At 36.8% G+C, this 9,610-nt stretch overlaps 1 long non-coding RNA gene across 12 annotated transcripts; it reads right to left on the bottom strand.

The window, feature by feature from the left end:
- Positions 1-207: 207 nt before the first annotated feature.
- LOC118490184 lies at positions 208-8,751 on the bottom strand. 12 transcript variants are annotated; one of them, XR_004888529.1, is made up of 15 exons: positions 8,509-8,751; positions 8,368-8,435; positions 8,172-8,275; positions 8,033-8,097; positions 7,840-7,965; positions 7,532-7,607; positions 6,534-6,723; positions 4,868-5,375; positions 4,558-4,785; positions 3,940-4,075; positions 2,848-3,484; positions 2,391-2,486; positions 1,706-1,865; positions 1,531-1,616; positions 208-544 (listed from the first exon to the last, which is right to left on the bottom strand). It is a non-coding gene; the product is annotated as an uncharacterized LOC118490184 (long non-coding RNA). The 12 variants fall into 12 exon arrangements; XR_004888524.1 differs by having other exon boundaries at positions 8,172-8,256; XR_004888528.1 differs by lacking the exon at positions 8,033-8,097 and adding an exon at positions 7,152-7,465 and having other exon boundaries at positions 8,172-8,256.
- Positions 8,752-9,610: the final 859 nt, after the last annotated feature.

The following is a 9,610-nucleotide window of genomic DNA, read 5'->3' as shown; positions in this document are numbered from 1 at the left end:
ATGCAGGATCTAAAAGACTATACTTTGCATACTAAACTGATACAACCAAATGATTCCAGCTACACTTTGCTTACAGCAAAGGTTAAAGAAACCAAATGAAAAGAAAACCAATTGAAACTTGAAGGATTTTCCGCACTTTAGAAAGAGACTCCTAGAGAAACAAACAAGTACAAATTCTGGACTTCATCACATGATTGGTAAACCAGATTGGCATCCAAATTAATAAAGCATCAGCAATAACCAATAAACAAATTAAAACCCTACAAATTGTGTACAATTGATCCACACATCAAGTAGACATAACTACATTTTAACAGAATCGCAACTGCGATTTAAAATTTTCACAACTTTAGACGCAATCGAACATCAAAAAGAGTGAATCAAGCCATCAGAATATCAAAAATCCAATACAGAACTCGAAAATTTTAATCAACCACTATAAACAATATACCATCCAGGCAGCCGTTTGTCAAGATTAATGTTGTACTCTCTCGTCACCACCTCTGCCTTCTTTCCTTTCGTCTTCTCCACCACTATCCTACCTCTGTAGATTGTACCATTAGAATAATATTTAGTAATAGCTTACGACAAATCTAATAGCCAGAAAAAACTTCTAAAACATAGCATTCATGTTGTATAAGTTTGATTTAAAGATGAAACCATTCTGTTTTATACTTTTATTAACTACCCCAGGTAAGTGCAAAGAATTAAAAAACTACCATGAAAAGCAGGGGATACGACTTAATGGGTCAAGTTATTCTACAAAGGCTTCTAATTGTAAGAAGTGTAAGAAGGATTTATAGAGTGACAAGTGTCAAATGACCTAAAACTAAACCCACTACATCACCACCAAAAACCTAAACACCCACCCCCACCCCACCCCACCACCACCCAAAAACCTAACCCCCCCCCACCCAAAAACCTAAACCCCCCCCCCCCACCCAAAAACCTAAACCCCCCCACCCCACCCCACCCCCCGGCAAAAAAAACAAAAAAAAAAAACTATACCTCACCAAAAAACCCCCAAAAAACCTAAACCCCCCCCCCCCCCACCCCCCAAAAACCTAAAAAAAAAAAACTAAAAAAAACTAAACACCCACCCCCACCCAAAAACCTAAACCCCCACCCCCTCGGCAAAAAAAAAAAAAAAAAAAAATTATTGGTGGGTGATGTGGGGGAGGGGGGTTAGGTTTTTGGTGGTGGTGGATGTTTAAGGTTTTTTTTTTTTTTTTTTTTTTTTGTAGTGGGGTTTTTTTGTGTAGTGGGTTTTTTTTAGGTTATTGGACACTTGTCACTCTATAAATCCTTCTTACACTTCTTACAATTAGGATCCTTTGTATTTGATCCTAATCCACGACTTAATATGGTAAAACCAACAATTCATCATTTATTTAGTCTTATCTTATTCTTATCAGCTGGTAGAGGAGACTCATTTCAATCCATAATTCACCCACAACTAAGTTACTTTTTCATCTCAAATAAAACTAAAATAACATTAAACTTATACATCAATACTACATATCTTCTTACCCAATTTGAGCAATGTCAAATTAATAATTTGCAGATCCCATCTGAATAAAAAATGACTTGCTAGGCATCACAGTCAGAATTTCAACCTGCAAACAAGTTAACAAAAACTCATAAATAAAAGCTGTAATCATAAAGGTTAAATAATTTACCAAATATCTCGGGTTGTCGTTTATACCTCTAGCACCATCCAATTGGTAGATCTGCAACAAAAAAACTCCTCCATTAGCACGCTGACTGTTTTGACCGGCCTACACGGACTACTTCCTCGTCTTCTACGCATATAAACTCCGCATGCTTTATAGAAATATCATAGGATCTGGCCTCTCTGCAGCAACCTAAAGATCAGCAGTCATTATGAATACATGATTTTAGATGTGGCATAACATGTGTGTTGGGTGAAAGTTCAAATGGGTCTGGGTCATAATTAAGAACTCTTGCAGGTCAAAATGGTTTGGTTTGGGCTGACATGTCAAACACGTTTTAGTCATCCCGACCATGACTTAAAACGTAGTACCTCCGCAATCTTAATATATGGAAGTACATGACGGTTGACCAAGATATACCACAAAGATTCACCAGCACTTGAAAGGACATACAATCCATGTTCTCACCTACTTTTGTTCTCCAAGAGAATAGATAATGCAGTGAATCCCTACCTTTGAAGTCGACTGCCCTTTTCGCTGACAGTTACTCTATTTTGCAGCCTTAACACCATTAAAAAAACCACATTTTGAAAAGAATTCCAGATTACCCCTGAGCTCCGTTAATACCCGGCTCATTGTTACTCAAAAGCCCACCCGAAGGAAGCTTACCCACCGTTCCCAGCCGAAACCGATTATAGTTTAACATTTAAATCTTACCTCAATTTCTTCTTCCGAGAAGCAGGAAATTTTGCTAGCTCATCGTCTTCTTCGGTTGATGATTTTGGTGGAGAATCGTAAAGCTTGATGTAGGATCTGCATCACCCAATGGAGAACAAAGTGGTATAATTTTAAAAAATGGATTATGAGTGTCTGGTCACAAAAATTCCTTGTCATAAAAGGCATAGAGATTCTTCACATGGTTATTCTAGGCGAACACATTTTGACTGTCCACCCCTATTAACATTTTATATAAATAAGTAATGTGTTAAAATCTATCAAAAACGTATATTTTTACGATATTAATCCAACTTTCACGTCTTGGGTGACTTTTGACCGCTTCAATGTGTTTCTTTTGTTTTGTTTGACCCGTTAAAGACAAACGTAACCCAACTTTACTCATTCATAAGTTAATCAATCCACAACAAATCATAAGACATTGAGATCAATAACTTACCTCTAACGGAAAGCGAATTGACAGTGGAGACATTGCCCGACTCTTCATTGGACAAAGAGCTCACATTCGATGTCAAGGTTCCTAACGATGAAAGTTTCAGGGCAAGTATATCATCTTCAGATTCTAACTTATTAAACTAAGCATAATGACTCGTTTTAGCAACAACTTCTCGATCATTCATTTCTAAATCATCACGAACTTCTTCACCTTCACAACAGTCTTTCCTAACATCCTGCTTCCTTCCACCACGTTTGCTATCACTTCTTCCGGTTCACCATGGATTTCCACCTCACCCATTCTCTACCCATATTTGATCCCAAATTTTGTAGCCAGTTGAACATCCTCTCTTTTCACCCCCTTCAATGCGTGTATCAATCATGCATTCACACACAAAATCAGTCAAATGCCACACAAGGGACGGCAATTCTTGACGCTCCCCGAACATGAAAATAACTGATTTTAGGTCGACTAACACGACCCGTTTCAAACAACTCATTTCATCAACGCGGACGCATTAGTGGCATAGAGTCTCTCCATTGTTTATCCAGAGTAGAAAACTATCTGAAGATTCCTCATGAACATCAAATTCTAGGTCATCATCCGTTGCAGTAGTAAGTTTGCTGCCGCTCCCACTCCCCTAATATACAAACACCGCATTACAGCTCATGAAGAAAGAAAAAAACATGATTAACAATATTAACTTGGAGTTGTTAAGTTAAATGATTATCCTAATAAGTGGGCCATGTTCGGGTTGACATGTTTGATTATATGGGTTGTGTTCAAGTTGGCATGTTTAACCCGTTTAACTAAACAAGTCAACCCAGCAGCCCGTTTTAACGCATTACTACTTGATTACAACACATTTGACTTGTTTAGATAACTGCTCTAAATAGGCCATATTCGGGTTACTCAATTTTAAGTGTACACAGGTTAAGGTTGATGTTCTTTGACACAATAATTAGATGGGCGGTCGGACAACCCGTAGTTTGGCACATCCAAAAGTAGTCCAACTGAAGTACTTACATAGGAAATAACTCGATCTAAACAAATATATAACGATTTATTTGACTTATTGGTATGAAAGATGATTACCTTCATGTTCTCCCCACTTTTCATTAGATGGAGCCTTGTAGAGCATGCGACCCAAAGAAGTAAACTGATCAACCAGAACATCTTCAGTAGGGATGCCGAGCCCATCTAAAAACTTCATGTGCAGTATTATTCACACCTGATTGAAGACAAATCAACACGCAAAATCGGTTAACCCGAATTTAAAATGGATTATATATGGGTTTAATATTTCCCATCCAAAAACCTGACCCAAGGAACCCGATTAAACAACCCAAAGGGCACCCTAACATCTGGGAATAAAAAGCACACTAACAAGACATGTTGATTTAGAACCTCTACAAAACATTATTACACAATATCATTGAGTCCTATTGGAACATGTAGTTGTTATCTCAAAATTATAATTTTTTCTCTCATCAAATCAAAAACAAGAACCAAAACCTCTAAGATGTCAAACTTAAGGGTTTTGACTATTTCTAGAATCTGAATAGTGAAACTACAGGGTTCTTGATTGCTACCAAACTATAAGGTTCCAGACTGCTACAAAAATAATGCTTCTTAAAAATTCAAAGTGAATAAACATTATATGGCAATTAAGTAACAAAACAAAAAAATAATCTCGTGTTTCAGAAATCTCACCTCTGACCGTAGCTAGGACTCCGTCGGTACCTGTTGACTGGGCTACGGCCGCGGCGGCGGCGTCTATCACCACCGCCACCACGGCACTCACGAGCAAACTGGCCAACGTCACCACACTGGTAGCATTTCAAATCAGAACCACCAGAGCGACCACGACCTCCACGCGCCCTCCGCCACCTCCGGATCCTCTACAGTTGTGAGACATTTCTACTCTCCAACCGTTCTTACCTGGTTTAGTCATTAATATATGAGAACTCAGAAAATAATAAACCCAATGCGCAAATATGTAACTCTAGACGTTAAACTTTACCTAGTTTACAAATCGGGGGAAGTTTTTTCCCTTTCATTCTCAGCTCATCAGCTTCTTCTTTCGTCAACCCTTCTGGTGATTCTTGTATAAGCTTTGGGTAAACCGGAGTTGCAGGCTTCCACAGAATCACATGGTATTTCGGCCTGTTGTGCGGATCATAATGTTTACCCCGAAAAAGATACAACACACCACCAGTCCTAAGAAGAATCTTACCACCAGTTTTCTCCTTTCATTTCAACTAACATTAACCATAAATGCTTCACTTAAACAGTTAACTTAATCTACTTACAGAACCTAAGTGATGAATCAAAATTGTCTGAACAAACTTGTAGAACGCGACAGAGGGTTCGCGTGTCGACAGTCGGAACGCCAAGACACCGCACCTCACAAACTGGATCCCTTCGCCAATGCGAATGAATCAGCTCCAACATGTTTTGTTCAGTCGTTCCTCCATTCATAATCTAGTTTTGTTGATTCAACAGTTGCAATCATTGAATCGTTGTTCCTCCTATAAAGAATGAACAAAACATATGATTATTACTAATCAATTAATCATCATTCAGCAAATATTTCTTCAAACTAATCAGATTTTATCGAGCAAAATGTAAGCAAAAAATCAAGAAAAAAAAACTAAAACAGTAAGCAATGAAGCACAAATTAAAAATAGAGTAAAATGCCATTTTCGAGCCTGAGGTTTGACCAGTTTTGCGACTTTCGTCCAAAGGGTTGTTTTTTCGCATCTAGATCCAAAAGGTTGGAAATCTTGCCATTTTCATCCCCCCATCAAGTCAGGGGTATTTCTGTCTTTTTTGTTAACTTAAAGGGCAATTCAGTCTTTTTAGGGGTATTCGATCTTTTAACATAAGTGAAAATAATCGAATTGCCCTTTAAATTGGCAGAAAAGACAGAAATACCCCTGACTTAACGGGGAAAATGGATGGAGTTAACGGGCCGGATGAAAATTGCAAGATTTCAAACCTTTTGGATCCTAATGTAGAAAAACAAACCTTTGGACGAAAGTCGCAAAAAAACTGGCCAAACCTCAATGACGAAAATGCATTTTGGAATTAAATATAGAAGCCACCACATTGGGTGGGTTTAAAAAAACCCTAATCTCAAGGGTTTGATAAAATTCTCCTTAAAACAAACATCAGGTATCACTTTCATCTCCATTCCCAAACTTTTAAACTATACACACTTAAGTGTTGCAGTACCAAAAATTTATGACGAGATAGAATTATTACATGTAATGATTTGCAACATACCAGTTACTTTACTGAAAACCGACTCATGGTAACATCATACTCTAAATGCGTCACAAAGTGCAAACCACACGGACCATTTGTGTACTTTTGGAAAGCTAGGAACCAAATCCAAAATTTTGGTAAACCATAAGGACCATCCGTGTAATTTACTCTTTGTGTTTGGTATATACAAAAAATTAAAGCAAACAGTTTCTTAATAAACAGGCAAATACCATTCATTTGATCAGGTATTTCAAGATTGTGTACTGTTCTCTTGATTTAATTATATTAATATATTTTTCAAAAATCATCTTGATGCATTTCACCTATGCTTATATTTCAAATCTTTATCATTTTCTGTGAGATTATTTTTATATTTACAAACTTACATGAACAACATAGAAAAATAAGCACGTCTATACCTTTGCGGGAGATTGATTGAAATATAATCCTCGCATTTGTTGCTTTTCAAACACGAATCCCGTTGGAGGATTCAATGTTGTAGAAGGCGCTAGGCGCTAGTCGGCGGTGAGGTACCGCCTAGGGATTGTCTTTACCGCTTCCGTGTATTAAAAACTTTGATTCCTTCATAAAGAATTCCGCAGATCCCAACTGTAAAAGGATGTTTTTTGTTAGAACAATTAAACATGCAAACAGAGACTCGAAGGAAAAAAAACATAAATTTTGACTTTTGAGGTCAAATTAACAAATTTTCATATTAAACCAAACCAATTTTTAATCTACTGGAACAAAATCTAGAAGTGGCAATTTAGACTAAATTAACTTATGAAAGTGTTATATTTGAGTTATGTTTACTCACAAACATGTCAAATAAGCCAAAATAATACATAAACGTGCAAAAAGGGAATGGGTCAAATGAGTCAAATTGTCAAATGGGTTGAAACTTGAAAGTACACGAAAGTGTAAGTTTAGTGCATACAGTTTCTTAATCAATTTATACAAAGATCTATTTTTTCGTGTTTGAGCATTAATTATTATGAAATATATAATAAAGGTGTTTGCAAGGTGAGACGACCCACCGGCTCGTTTTGACCCGTACTGAAAGTGATTTGTTGCGATTCACTCAATCCGTCTGACCCATTACCCAATTTAACCTGCCATCTCACTCAATCCAACCCAATACAGCCCGTCTCAAAACAGAACCTGTTTTGACCCGTTATCCAACCCAAGCATCTAGCCAAATCAATATTTCAAAACAAATTTTGCCTTCAAAAGGTGCAGTAACTGAAGTTTTTGTTGCTACTTGAGAACTAATAGTTTGTGGGACTATATCTTCAACTCTTCTAAGACTATCTTCTAGATTAAAGGAGTAACATCAGAGTAAGCGAATACCCTACAAACGCCCAACATTGTACATTTAGGCATCAATTATCATACAACATTAAAAGAGTAAAGTTACCAGGTTTACTTCATTCTGCACAATAACGCCTGAAACCAAGCAACACGGTAAAAACAGCTGACAAGCAACACGCAGCCTGCAAAACACAGTTTGGTTAGGTCAAATTATCTTTTATCTTAGAAATTGATTGAACGGGGCAGGACAAAAGTAACACATGAGCTCAGATGACGTAGCCATTTTCTTTTTACATCCAACAACACATATCATTTGTTTATATAAATTACAAATTACTTGATCAGTTGAACAAATCTATAAAACACATTGCATATCATATTCTTACAGCAAAGGACTAAATAGATAAAATTAACCTTTGTGGCAAACAGAGCTTTTCAATTTCATAATTGATTCAAACACCCATTTTCCTCTCTCTAATCCACCATCCAAAATACTCTTCACTGCATCCATAACTTTCCGCCCGCTGCGGCACCGGATACCTTAACAAATCTCAAACCATATTATTCATCATTCACTAAAAACTTACATAAAAAAGAAAACCCTTACATTTCAGCCGAATCAAAGAAGTTGATTCTAGAATCAATTGCTTTGTCTAACAGCTTAAATGAAGTCTAAAACATACATAATCAAGCAAACTTAAAACAAAAACCCATATAATAATAAATTCTTGAAGAAAAAATCAAACCTCTTGAATGGAAGCTAAACGTCTGGTTTCTTCTTCAATCCGACCCAACTGAGCTTGAACCCATTCTTTAACCTCCAACACAGATCTGATAGTATTACACAGATCTAACATAAAATCTAACAGCGTATGAACATAAACTACAGAAAAACCAAAAAAAAAAACAAAAAAAGGTAGATCAGGTTAAAAAGAACGGTACAAATCTGGCCACCAAACGGTAGATCTATGACATCTTCATCATCTTCCACCCACAACCAAACCGTAGATCTGAAATATTTCACAGATCCGATTCAAATAACAAAAAAAAAAAAAAGATATTGTAAAAAAAAAGATATGGTACCAATCTGGTGTCGGATCTAGAGAGATTCATCACTGAGGAAGCGTAGATCTTGAAGTGACTGCTACATGTACAACCTAGAATCGCCCGGAGAAGGAGAGGAAATGGTGGTGATGATAATGAGGAAGTCGGTCTTGTGTCGGAGAGTTCCTCACGTGATGATAATGAGGAAGAGAGAAGTCGATCTGGTGTTGAAACCCTAGAATCGCCAGGGAGAAAGAGAGAAGATGAGAAGAGGAGCGGCGATTGTTTTGTCCAACAAACCCTAATTTTGATGACCCCAGTTCTTTTATTGGCCGCGTGTTAAAACCAGTTTTCAACACATCCATGCTTAAATGCTTGTACAATGGGCTTCAAATGGTTGTACAATGACAAATGACCATTCTTGCCCTTCCTATATGCTTATTAAAGTAGTATATATATATATATATATATATATATATATATATATATATATATATATATATTTAATAAAATATGTTTTAAAGGTTGGGTTGTAAATGTGAGTAGAAGGTCGAGGTAAGTTGGGTTGTGTAGGTGTAAGAGAGAGAAATTAGTTTCTTATTAAAAGGTTGGGTTAGAGAAGGTTATGGATGGACATAGCTGATGTGCGTGAAGTGTGTTATATTTTTAATGTATATTTTAAGCCCTTTTACATTTTTTAGCCAAGTTTCAAAATTTATAAAACACGATATTTACTAACACTAAACACACATATGGGCAAGTGCACCCATCGTGAGCGTAGTATAGTGTTGGTAAGATACCGAGGTCGTCCAAGGACACAAGAGCTTTTAGTACCGGTTTATCCTCAATGTCTAATCAAATCAAAAATTAGAAAAAAAGGTTTTTAAACTAGAAAAATAAAACTAACTAAAATGCTGAAAAACAAAATGAAAATAAAAACAGATAGACGAGATGAATCACTTGGATCCGACTCGTGTGTAGTGTGACCTTTGATTATTTCCGCACTTTTGCACTTTTTAAGAGGTTATCTTAGTTATTGTAGTAGGCCCCTCTTTTGAAGGTGACGTTACTCTCAACCCAGTAGTTTGAGTCAGCAAGGATACAATCCTAGAGGGTCGGATTACTGAGCACGGCCTCGTGT

Source organism: Helianthus annuus, chromosome 3 (genome assembly GCF_002127325.2).
Source record: "Helianthus annuus cultivar XRQ/B chromosome 3, HanXRQr2.0-SUNRISE, whole genome shotgun sequence".
Lineage (NCBI taxonomy): Eukaryota > Viridiplantae > Streptophyta > Magnoliopsida > Asterales > Asteraceae > Helianthus > Helianthus annuus.
The sequence above is the reverse complement of the archived record's forward strand: the minus strand, read 5'-3'. Positions and strand labels throughout refer to the sequence as shown.